Raw genomic sequence first — 13,611 nt, 5'->3', positions numbered from 1 at the left:
ACACACACACACACACACACACAAAATAAATTGTCTCAGGAAACTGAACTATTATTAGCTACCTAATTAGGTAGGTCATTCTTGTGTATAAAAGCCATACAGTTGACATTAAAAACAAGTAGTTTTATTGTAATTAAAATGCACGGTCAGTTACTAAAGATGTTGACAGTTCTGGGTGTGTAATACTTTTAATATTGCACTTAAGCGCACTTGAGACAGATATGAACATCACTTCCAACGTTTTGATGCGACAGGTTCCTCAGTGTCACCAGAAATACCTTGAGTTACGGATTCAGGATCTGTACATAGAATTGATACCAGATTGACCTCTTCTTTAAACAGCGAGTAAGCCTCAGCAAGTTCGTTGGTTTCGTCAGCGGTTTCCTCAACATCCTCCATAACATCATCTTCACTGTCTTCATATAAAAATTTTGGCACGTTTTCACAGTTGACCCCAATACATTTCTTGCAATTTGAAGAACATTTCAAACCCACTTTTCTGCAGGAGCACGATCCGCCACAGTTCAGCTTGCATGAGCATGAAACAATGTGAAGAAGTGCTTCAGGTGCTGGATCTTGGCTCATTATAACGGGCATTGGACCGTGGTTACTGTGATTCCAGCCCCATTTCTCAGGAGGTTCCCAGTTTTCCATCCAACTTTGGACTTGTTGGTAAGTCCGCAACGAATGATGTTGTGCAGCATCTTGTGTAGGTGACAACCGTGCAAGATTCAGTTTGCTTTTTGTGGCAGACTTGGCAAATAGCTGGTACCGCAAATGGTCTAGTGTGTGGGACCTGCTGACACCGCCACTATACAATGCGATAGTAACATATTCTCCTGCGGTTATTATTTCTTCACAGGTAGCACATGGTTTATTGAACGTGCAAAGCGCTGAGGTTAGGTGTTCATTTTTCGCAACAATATTGCAGCACTTAATTTTTCCTTGACCAAAAAAAGCAGATGTTGTATCATATCCGCTAAAAGCGTGAGTGAACAGAATATATTCACTGTCAAACTTGTAAGATGCAGTGGAAAACCACTTGTCTTCTGCATTTCCTCTTCCTGGCTTTAAGAAAAATAAGTTTTCAATGCCTTGCCCCAAACCGATCATGAGCACAAGCAGGTCAACATCTTCTCCTACAATGACAACACTTCCAAAACCTTCGGTTCTTGAAATGGCAGATGTTACAATTATAACGTCAGCTTCTTCTTGTGCCTGGTGCACTTCAATGCTACACTCCAGAAATTCCATTTTAAGAAGTGTGATCAAACGCATCTTGTTTCGTTCGTTGTACAAGAACTTGTCCTGAGGGATTTGGTTCACCATCTCTGATTCAACCACAACGTCAACCGAAGAATGTTGTTTGGACCTACGAATCCTCTCAGCACTCTTTGTGCTACATTTGTCTCCCTCACATGGATACCCATCAAATACAATAGCAAATTGAGATCCAAAATGACGTTGCAGATAAGAAACATAGCTTTGGGCTATTGACTTGAAGCAAACATTTCGAGTCCAAGTCACTTTGTGGATAACGTACCCTCCATCAATGACAAAAAATTTACTCGGTCCACCTGACTTCACATCTTCCACTGGAACGAAGGCATTGTAGAATGAAGATTTTGTTCCTTTTCGTATGCCTTTTTCTGAGAATAGGGACATTGGGTAAGGAGCAAGTTCATATTTCAGAAAGGCTTTTAACTCTTCTTCACTTTGTTTCATTAAACAAATCCTTTGGAAAAGAGTTAAAGGACCAACAGCAGTAATTTTAGTGCTCCCAGCTTTTACAGAATTGAACGCAGAAACGAGAGTCACAACTTTATCTTTTCTACGGAACTTTACATCGTGGAAATTGTCACCAACTATTCTTTGCTCGAAATTTGAAAAATTGGTATTTTTTGACGCGCTGTAGCGCCTTAGATACTGGGAGTAGAAAAAACTGGTAAGAATCAAATTTGTAGAGAATTTTGTGCTCTTTAAAAAAGAAAATAAACGTCAAAGCGATAGGAGCAAATGAAACATTTTGAAAAAACTGAAAAAAGTCCGAAATTTTCGAAGTTTTTTGACTGCAGAAAGTTTTCCCAAGAGAAATTTTGTTGGGAAAACTTGGTTTTCTAATCTTTCCAACAATATGAACGAGTTACAAAAATAAAATCTTTTACCCCACCTTTTGCAAGGTACAGGCTTTTTTTCTGACATTTTTACTGGACTATTATGTTTCAAGCGGGAATTGTACGTAAACATGGGTAAATCTAAGGACGTGACAAAGTGCCCAAAATTGACAATCGTGTTTGGCTGTGCCTACGGCCATACGGTGGCGAAGTTGCGGGATTTGTTGGTGTTTCGCGGTGGACTGTTCACCGTGTCTACAAACAGTGGTGTAATACACGTGGCCAAGCAGCAAGACAGCAGAATTGCAGTCAGAATAATGTCGTGACTGAGAGGGACCAGAGACGTGAATCAAACTTATTTTTTACGTAATATGTATACATATATGGATGTATATCCACAATTCATGGCAACCACAAGGGCGTTTTAGAGAAATACGGGTATGTTGCTCCATACAGTAGTAATGGAACGTGACAATTTCTTGTTCAGCAGCAGGTGGGAAGAGTCAGACGTCATTGGGTTATCCCCAGCCTCACCCTTGTCATTGAAGACCACCTGCAACAGCTCATCAACTCCAACAGCGACAGCCGGTCGCTGCCTCGGCAGAAGCCTTCAGGCTTCCCAGAGGCAGGTGCATCGAGTTTGCAAGAGTGGTATTAGCCGTAATTTGTGTCAATCCTAATGAGTGAGTGTTGTCTGACAAGTAACCCTCTCTGTCATATTTCCGAGCACAGTTGAACTTGTAAGAAGTTCCTGTGTTTAAACCGATTTAGCCTGGTGCTGAAGGTAAATTGACTGCTTGTTTTTACATATCAGCGTTTCTCTAGTTTTCTAGTATTAATGTAGTACAGGTGTATTACTGAAGAAGTATTTTTAAACTTTCAGAAATTCCACGTTGTTGTGGATGTCGATATAAGCTAGACAACTTCTATATCGGTGGGAAGTTCACCTTTGTCAGCAGTAGGAAGAAAATTTCGACAGTCATAAAGATAGCATATAAACATTACTTCAAAGTAGAGATAGGTTACCAAAACAGAGTTTCTGTTGTGCTACATGTTACTGCAAACTAATTCAGTGGTGGAAAGGTAAAGAGAATGTTGGCGTTGTTCGCTGTGCCCATGGTGTGGAGAGAGCCCAAGGACCACCTTACTGACTGTTGTTTCTGTCTAACAAAAATTCACGGTTTTACAAGCATAAAATCGAAGAGGCACATTGTTTACCCAGATCTGCCTTCAGCGGGATTGGCAGTGCAGCATTCTGACAGCCTTCCAATACCTTCAAGAGCTCAGGGTCAAATTCGGAGTGACAGTGAAGTAAATAGTACTAAAAAAATTACGGATGATGATCCTTTATATCACTACACAAGTGAGTCATCGACACATTTATGAACACAAGCAGATTTAAATGATTTAGTACGTGGTCAGACTGAGCAAACAAAAGGCGCAGCTGCTTGGTTCAAGATTACAAGAGTATAATCTACTCTGCCAAGGTACTAAAATCAATGTGTTCAGATACAGAGAAAATGTCTTTATTTCCTGTTTTGCAACTGGCGGAGCACTAGCATTTTGCAATGACATTGCTGCCTTAATGAAAGTGTTGAACATCACCTATATTTCACAGGAGGGGGGACTTTTCATAGAGGCATCGAAAAAGAGTCTCAAGGGTGTTTTGCTCCATAACGGAAATAAAATACCCTCTGTTCCAGTAGCTTATGCCAACATGACCAAAGAGAATTACAAATTCGTACAAAGGATGCTAAATTCATTCCAATACAATAAATGCAAATGGAAAATATGAGCAGATTTCAAAGTAATTGCTATGGTACTGGGAATGCAACAAGGCTACACGAAGTATGCCTGTTTTCTTTGTAAGTGGGATAGTTGAGACAGAAATTCTCACTATGTGAAAAAAATGGCCTAGGCGGAGATGGAAAGTGGGTGAAAAGAATGTACAACGTGAAAGTCTGGTAGCTCCTGAAGATATACTACTTCCACCACTTCACATTAAACTTGGTCCAATGAAACAATTCGTAAAGGCCATGGATCCAACAGGCACTGGATTTGCATATCTAGCTATCAGATTCACGCACCTTTCAGCAGCAAAAATAAAGGAAGGTGTCTTTGTGGTTCCACAAATCAGAAGTTGCAGAAAGATGCAAATTCTGAAACACGTTTAACTGACAAGCAAGAAAAGACAGCATGGGACTGTTTCAAGATAGTGTCAGGAAACTTCCTCGGAAAAGAAGAGCTACTAACTACAAAGCAATGGTGAATGACAAGATCAAAGTATATCGAGATCTGGGGTGCAACATGTCTTTAGAGGTACATAGGATAGACTCTGATCTGGACTACTTCACAGAGAGTTGTAGTGACGTATCAGGTGAACAGGGCGAAAGATTCCATCAAGACATATCTACCATAGAAAGGCGTATTGAAGGGAAGTGGGTACTTTCTATGTTAGCAGATTATTGCTGGAGTATCATTCGAGAGAAGAAAGATCCACAACACAAGAGAAAAAAGTGATGTGCATTATAATACAGTGGCGCATATTTTTGTTAATTTTCTATAATTTCTCACGTCAGATAAATGCTACGGAGCGCATACAGAAAGATTACTGTTTTATGTGATAGATCACACCCTCCATTAATTTGATGAACTTATAACATCATAAAAACGTGAATTTGTTAATCCAATTTCACCTCATGTTTGCTGCACTATATCAGAAACAGAAAAGAGAAAAAATTGCTATTACTGATAAACTTTCCCTGACAGAAAAACATTGAAAACAGTTTTGAATTCAGCATTCTATGTACAACTAAGATCATAATGTATTTTTCAGAAAAAGAAAAAAGTTTTTTTGTAGAACTGTGATATTTTCTTGATAACGATTGCTCCACTCTTTTCAATAACAGCAAGACGAGCATGGGAAAGGCTATAAGGGTTTGTGTGCTGTCAAGCCTCCTGCTTAAATTATTAGGGAAGGTTAATTTAATGTCCCTCAGAAGTGGCTCGTTAACTCTCTTTTAGTCAGTGATTAAGCCTGCCACCATTATCTTAACCACTTTCCAATTTTGATTCTGTGTCCATATCTCCTTCATTCTATATTTTTAGAGTGAGACTCAGATTGTGCGTTTCAGTGCGTTTAACGCCCATATTCCCTAAGATTTACTTGTTCTCATACTGGCTAGCTATTTCTCTGTTTTTATTAGTGGTGTACCAGCCACATCTACCAGGGAATAAATCTTAGCATTGTCTTCAACTAACTATCGTTTTAGACAGTATCTTGTGTGGATATTATACTGGGTGTCCGGGGAGAAATGACCAGTGTTCAGGGATATGAAAGTAACGATCATTCGAACCAAAATGTCTGATAAACATAGGCTGTTAAATGCATACCTTAAGAGATATGGGCACCTCTTTGTCTTCGACATTATGAAACAAATCTCTTCTACTGCAACCGCTATCCTTTCCAAAGTTTGGAAGGAGGTAGTATGGAGCAAAAGAATGAAAAAATGTCTGGCATACATGGGCTCTATAGTGCATACCTTAAGCGCTATTATCACTTGTTCAATAGAAGAGGTTTGTTTCACAGTAGCGAAGATAGCTCTTCACGGTTGCACTGCAAGGTCCATGTTTACTGGAAAGTTTTTCCTTGTTTTGTTCCATAACACTACCTCTCAAAATCTGGAAAGCTAAGAGCTTGCAGAAGAACAGACTGATTTCACATTGTCGATGATGAGGAATTCCTGATAGCTCATAAGATATGCATTTTCTAGCCTATGTTCGCTAGACTTTATTGCTTCGAATACTTGTTCCAGTCTAGTTCCTGAATACTGACTATTCCTCCTGGAACAACGTGTACTATAATTTCATTTAATGCCGACTGAAAGTCACGAACGAGCATGTAGACACACACAGACCAATGTACAAGTTTTATTATTTGTTGTAATATATTGGTAAACGCCTAATGTGTGTGTTGCGATTGCCAGACAGTCTTTCAAGTCTCTCGTAAATGTGTACTAGTGCCTGTTCAAAGGAGACTGCATATCAGGAACTGTTTTATTTCCACAAAGCTTTTAGTGTGTTCTGTATGTATCCTGATAATCACGCTGTCGAGCACCAGGAAACCAATATCATCATCATCATCATCATCGTCATCATAGTCATCGTCTTGTCACTGTTGCGGCGCAACGCCATGCTGTGGACATGCCACTAAAACATTTTTGCTTTGTTTGGGATTGTGTGTGATATGACTTCAGTTATGACCAAGATACATGCGGTGGCTGGTGGTCGAGGAGATCAACACACTCCAAACGGCCACAACATGCTTAATACGAACAGAAAACCGTTATCTGAATTACGGCCATCATAAATATAACGAGGGGTATGGGGAATGAATTAATGAATGACTCAGTGATTCAGAGTTGGATGGAAATATTCATTTCATGTAGAAGAGCGCGGTGTTGGGTTATGAAACATGACAGGGATTGTGGGAAAAGACTGATGCACAGATGAGAAGCAGGCAAGAAGATTAAGAGTTTGACGTCCCATCTACAGCTCGAACAACAGAGACGGAGCACAAGCTCGCATTACTACAGGGTGGGGAAGGATTCGAGCGAGCCGTTTCCAAAGGAGCCATCCCAGAGTTTGCCTGTAAAGTGAACCACAGAAATCTTAAATATGTTTGTCTGGACGGCTATACGAACCATCGTCCCCCTGAATGCGAGTCCAGTGCGCTAACCAAGGTCATAAGTGTGATGAGAAGAGATATATTGCAAGCTAACAACATTTGTATTTCAGGCTTCCAAATTTTTTTTAAAAAAAGGTGCATCAGTTCATCTGCTCCGTAGGCAGCCAATTTCAGCACCGATCCTGTAGCACACCTGGTCCCCACACAGCAGCCTCTTCAATGAAAGCAATGACGCACAATGGTATTGAGATGGCCTTTGAGTGTCTTAAAAAAATGAACTTTGTAGTCTTCTCTGGGTATGAATTTTTCTTAAATTAATAATCGATAAATAACTCAAGGTTAGGCTTCTATTTTTGATATGAACGTTTTGCAGCGGCACGTGTATCATGCAATAATCCGATATGATTTATTGGTCTCTCATGACCAGCACACTACAAGGCCCATACATCACAAAATTAGTAACGTAGGGGATAAAATAAAGAGGGGAATCGCATTTTCAGAATATTCCTGAAGATATTTAAAATACCTCAATTTTACATGGCTCGCCTTACGAACCAGTTGCCAGACACATATGACGCCTGGGCACCTCCTGTGACGAATCTTGCGGAATATGCTTTGTTGCTTACGTAAAAAACGGCCGTAAAAAAGGTTTCATGAGGGTACCTCCATTACAATTTAAGCTGGGTGAACATAAACTGGTTTCAAAACACAAGTCCCTTGCTCTTAAAAATGAGAGTATTCGTTTCATTGACTTAATCAAAATTTACATAGATAACAGCACCATTTATTTATTGAGTCAAGTAATTTTATTTCCCATTTTCACTTGTCTTCTTATATCATGTACAGCTTTTCGTAGAGCAAGCCCACGCTTTGTTATAGTTAAACGGGATCATATAAAAAAGGTCTCACTTGAAATATAATCCAGCCACCCACAGTCATGAGCCCTGATGCAATCGAGCCAATAAAATTCATTTGGTCCTGCCAGCCACTAAATGCAGAAAGATAGCATTCTTGTGTGATAGCTTTGAGAAGAATTTGTTGTTTCCAGTTGTGCGATCCACAGATCATACAAAATAGATGTATGTACATATAGATTGTAATGGGTGGGAGTTGAGAGACTTTTATATGCGGTACCTTAGTATCAACACACATCAATGTATTGTTTATTTTTTCTCTGAGTTGAACAGTATTACGACAAACATATCACAAATTTCCTGACCTAATCAGGAGGTATGATGTCATCAACACTGAGATGCGCAAAAAACTCCTGCATCATGCATGACGCTTTAAATTTTTACGTTTTACTACTAAGTCTATTCGCAAAATGTTTCGCTGACAGTATCCAAATATACCACTGATTGTATTCGCAAATTTGTATTATTGTACAGTGCATAGTTCAGGTGATGTGACGTCTGTAATGTAGAGCTGCACGAAAACGAAATCTCAGAGCGAAATTCGCTAGAGATACAGGTGAAATAAGTGTACAAATGCGTGTGAAATACGTTTAACAAATGTGACATGTGAGACCTTAACTTTTCCCGGCGAATCGAATGTTCAAATATCTTACGGATTTGCTGCCGGGTGACATCGTCCAACACCGCCGATATTTCGACAGGAGCACACCCTGCCATTCTCAAGGCACAAATGCAAGGAAGAAAAAATGTGCAAGCAAATTTAATACCTCGGTTCATAGAGGAGAAACAAGGAAGACACCACACACAGAACAAGTGTCAACACAACTAAAAATAACCAGTATCAGAAATATCGATAGTTACTATTAATCAACAGGTGAGGTAGCACTAATTCTGTCCCTCTGTTTTTTGATGAGAGACAGAGCCGGATTCCAAGCAGTATTTAAACAAAATCCACCACCTCTGTTAATAAGGTTGCTTGATAGTCTGATTTCAATAGCTTCCTTAATAACACTATCCCAATAGCTGGACGTGCAAGCCAGAATCTCCGTGGTGTTGTAATCCATTGGATGACCGGTGTCAAGGCAATGTTCTGCAATAGCGGATTTGCTCGGCTGTTGGCTGTTGGCTGTTGGCAGCTGAGCTAGCACATCTCGAAGTCACCTTTCGTCAGAATGGTTATAGTGAGAGGCAGATCAAACGTGCGTTGCGCCATCAGCCTTCTGTGCAACGGGTGAGTGACGATAGCAACGAAGTGGCACCTAAGTCTACGGCCTTTTTACCTTACGCAGGAAGCATTTCCAACAGGATTGGCCGTATTTTGCGGAAATATGATGTGAAATGTAATTCTCGACCACCTTCTAAGATTAAGGCCCTGTTGGCGTCCGTAAAAGATCATCTTGGTTTGCGCAAGGCTGGGCTGTATCGTATTCCTTGCAGTTGTGGCATGCCATATATTGGTCAGACAATCACGACGGTGGAAGGCCGGTGTATTGAACATAAGCGTCACACACGCTTACAACAGCCGAGCAAATCCGCTATTGCAGAACATTGCCTTGACACCGGTCATCCAATGGAATACAACAACACGGAGATTCTGGCTTGCACGTCCAGCTATTGGGATAGTGTTATTAAGGAAGCTATTGAAATCAGACTATCAAGCAACCTTATTAACGGAGGTGGTGGATTTTGTTTAAATGCTGCTTGGAATCCGGCTCTGTCTCTCATCAAAAAACAAGAGGGACAGAATTAGTGCTACCTCACCTGTTGATTAATAGTAACTATCGATATTTCTGATGCTGGTTATCTTTGGTTGTGTTGACACTTGTTCTGTGTGTGGTGTCTTCCTTGTTTCTCCTCTATGAACCGAGGTATTAAATTTGCTTGCACATTTTTTCTTCCTTGCAGTTGTGCCTTGAGAATGGCAGGGTGTGCTCCTGTCGAAATATCGGCGGTGTTGGACGACGTCACCCGGCAGCAAACCCGCAAGTTATTTTAATTTGACATGTGCGTACGGAGACAAAGCTATGAGTAAAAAGCTCATTCTAAACCCATGGTACGATTTCAACCAAATTTGGTACACATATTAGTTACAATTTGGAAGGAAATACTGTGGTGGTAACAACCACCAGCCTTCTATCGGGGTGAGTGTGATAACGGGGAGAGAAAAGGGGGAGTAGGAGATGGACAGACAACGAGGAGGAAGGGGATGCGAAGAGATAGGGGGAAGGGAGGCATAGGCACAGAGAGAGAAGGAGGAAATGAACAGAGAAAGGAAAGAGGAGGAGACAGACATAGAAAGGAATGCGGAGGAGAATGACTGGAAGAGGGTGGAGGTATTGATAGACAGAGAGAGGGGGTAGGAAGAGGTGGAAACAGAGAGAGGCAGGAGGAGATGGATAGAAGGGGGAGAGGAAGGGATGGACTAACAGAAGATTACTACAGATACAATTTCAGTGTCACCACTTACCCTCTGAAGCACTCGCCAAGATGGCGCCAACTTATATTCAGTGCCCTGAAAACGAGAATATCCACATTAAATTTCTCGCTGTTGAAACAGCATACGTTTTGGCAGTTGCAAATGTTATTTATAAACAAATACGACAAAGTCTAGTGTTCGTCTATTTTCCTTTGCTACAAGTACAGCTGAGTTAATACAAAGTGTAATGCAGCATGTAGCACATAGAAGGTGCCGGGGAGGTAGGGATGAATATTGAAGTGCTACTGAACACACAAAATTTATTGAAAATTTAATATAAACGCATTAAGTAACTTCCACATTTATATGAAAAATTATATCCTCTATATGACCGCGCAAGATCGCGCAGCAACGAGCAATGGATTCATTGAAGTTCTCGATGACGCATTCGCAAACATCTCGCGAGACGCCGTTAATAACCCTTTTAATTTCATCCTTCAGTTGGTATGTTGTTTGCGGTTTGTACGCGTACACTTTTGATTCCACAAATCCGCACCAAAAAGGCCACATGTCATAAGATCGCACATCTGGCAGGACATTGCTGGTTGCCAGGCAGAGGTAACTTTTTGAGGAAACTTTTCATACAGCAGAACAATAGATTCACGGAGTGTGTGACATGGCGCACCATCTTGCTGAAACCAAAGATCGTCGTTTTCATCAATAAGCGGGAGAAACCAATCAGAAAGCATATTTCGCTAACGGTGGCGTTCACAGTGATGGCAACTCCCTCATCATTTTCAAAGAAGTACAGGCCGATAACTCCTCCTGCCCAGAACCCACAACACACAGTCGTGCGTTGTGGATGCATCTCGTCTTCCACAGTCACTCGCGGATTTTCGTTACTCCAGATTCTGCAGTTCTGCTTATCGACGTATCCACTGAGGTGGAGTGTGCCTCATCTGAGAAAAATATTTTTGTGAAGTTCTCGTTCTCCGCTTGTCGAGCCGAGACCCATTAAGCAAATCGATGTCTCTTTCAGGGCTCTGCGGGCTTAAACTCTTGCTTAAGTTGAATCTTGTACGCATGCATTTCCAGATCTTAGATTTTTTGAAAGGATTTCATGCAGTAAACTTGGTGACAAAGCCAGTTGTTGAACTCGTCAGTAAACCGATTTCCTGGGCCTTACGGTCACACTTGTCACGCACGACAGCAATGTTTTCTTGTCTTTGAACAGCACACGGTCGTCCTGTTTTCTTAACGTCTGAAATGGAACCCTCGGTCTCAAACTTCCGCATCAACTTCCGAACAGATGATTCAGTTGGAACAGCATTACGTCCGAGTGTCACACGCAAATCACGAACGGTTGCCGTGGGACTTTCACTGTTTTAGTAATAACTTTTTATCACTTGGGTAATTGCTCAGTAGTCATCTGTTCCAGGACGAAAATAAACATCAAACAACAACACAAAAGCTGTTAGGTTATTAATGGGAAGGTGCTTTGGGGGTATAGAGGATAGCAACAACACGTCCAACCCAGCTTGACATTGGTACTAACTGATCTCGGAAGCCAGATGGGGGTGCAATCCTGCAACTAGACTGCGCATAAAATGGTATCACTTATAAGAAATCGCCCACTGTCTCCCATTGCGACGCGTAAATTTGGAATTTGGCTCAAAGGTACCTTCCACCTCCGTCTGTAATGGTGCAGAAGTGTAGCACCCTGTGACGTCACTCTCGGGATCGCCGACGCTTGAAACAGCAACGCGTCGACAGATGGGGAAAAAAGGCCACAGCTCCGAAGTTCAGGTGAGTTGTAAGGTGGATTAACGACGTCACATTGGCACCAAATTTCACCACAACTCTGCCCAACGCCATCTTGGACGTGTCACACGGTGCGAAGGTTGTCACACTCCCTCTTACCCACAATTCGTCCCTTCTTTTGAGGCGTCTGCGATTTGCGACAGAAGTCAGAACCGCAACAGCCAGTGTTGAAATCGCGCGGTTTTCTTATGAGTGGCCAGGGAAAACATTTCAGAAACACTGCAGCCCACATCGACACGAAAATGCCGTCAGGAGGTGGCTTTAATGAAACCACACGTTCCCATGAGGACTTGATTCCACGACAGTTCGCATTATATTGAACAATGGGACGATGTTCTTAATTCGTACGACTCATCCCCACTCTATCTAAGGACATCGTGGGGTGCAACCACACCGAACGTGATACGACCCTCTGGAGTGTAGTGCAACCACAACTTTTTCTCTGCTATACACAACGTTACCGGTAGAGGGGGGGGGGGGGGGGGCACTAGAGCAGCCGCGAGGCACCACTTGGCTACACGGCAAAGTGCGTGGCTGGCAGCGAGGGGGTTGCCGGAGCGGGTGGGTGGGGGGAGCGGGACTTTAGCGGGACCCTCTGCCGTTTTCTTCACGCTCAGGTCAATGTTGCACCTCAGAGTGATCGTGTCACAGGAGGGCGTTAAACAAGAGAGCTTTCCAAGTGTAAACACCCTCTGCTGCTTCGGACCACGTTCACATATCGTCGAATGGATTTGCACGCTGCTTAGCAGTCCCACGCTACATACAGGGTCTTACAAAAAGGTACGGCCAAACTTTCAGGAAACATTCCTCACACACAAATAAAGAAAAGATGTTATGTGGACATGTGTCCGGAAACGCTTAATTTCCATGTTAGAGCTCATTTTAGTTTCGTCAGTATGTACTGTACTTCCTCGATTCACCGCCAGTTGGCCCAACTGAAGGAAGGTAATGTTGACTTCGGTTCTTGTGTTGACGTGCGACTCATTGCTCTACAGTACTAGCATCAAGCACATCAGTACGTAGCATCAACAGGTTAGTGTTCATCACGAACGTGGTTTTGCAGTCAGTGCAATGTTTACAAATGCGGAGTTGGCAGATGCCCATTTGTTGTATGGATTAGCACGGGGCAATAGCCGTGGCGCGGTACGTTTGCATCGAGACAGATTTCCTGAAGGAAGGTGTCCCGACAGGAAGACGTTCGAAGCAATCGATCGGCGTCTTAAGGAGCGCGGAACATTCCAGCCTATGACTCGCGACTGGGGAAGACCTAGAACGACGAGGACACGTGCAATGGACGAGGCAATTCTTCGCGCAGTTGACGATAACCCTAATGTCAGCATCAGAGTAGTTGCTGCTGTACAAGGTAACGTTGACCACGTCACTGTATGGAGAGTGCTACGGGAGAACCAGTTGTTTCCGTACCATGTACAGCGTGTGCAGGCACTATCAGCAGCTGATTGGCCTCCACGGGTACACTTCTGCGAATGGTTCGTCCAACAATGTGTCAATCCTCATTTCAGTGCAAATGTTCTCTTTACGGATGAGGCTTCATTCCAACGTGATCAAATTGTAAATTTTCACAATCAACATGTGTGGGCTGACGAGAATCCGCACGCAATTGTGCAATCACGTCATCAACACAGATTTTCTGTGAACGTT

Source organism: Schistocerca piceifrons, chromosome 1, assembly GCF_021461385.2.
Source record: "Schistocerca piceifrons isolate TAMUIC-IGC-003096 chromosome 1, iqSchPice1.1, whole genome shotgun sequence".
NCBI lineage: Eukaryota > Metazoa > Arthropoda > Insecta > Orthoptera > Acrididae > Schistocerca > Schistocerca piceifrons.
This window is presented reverse-complemented; position numbering follows the sequence as displayed.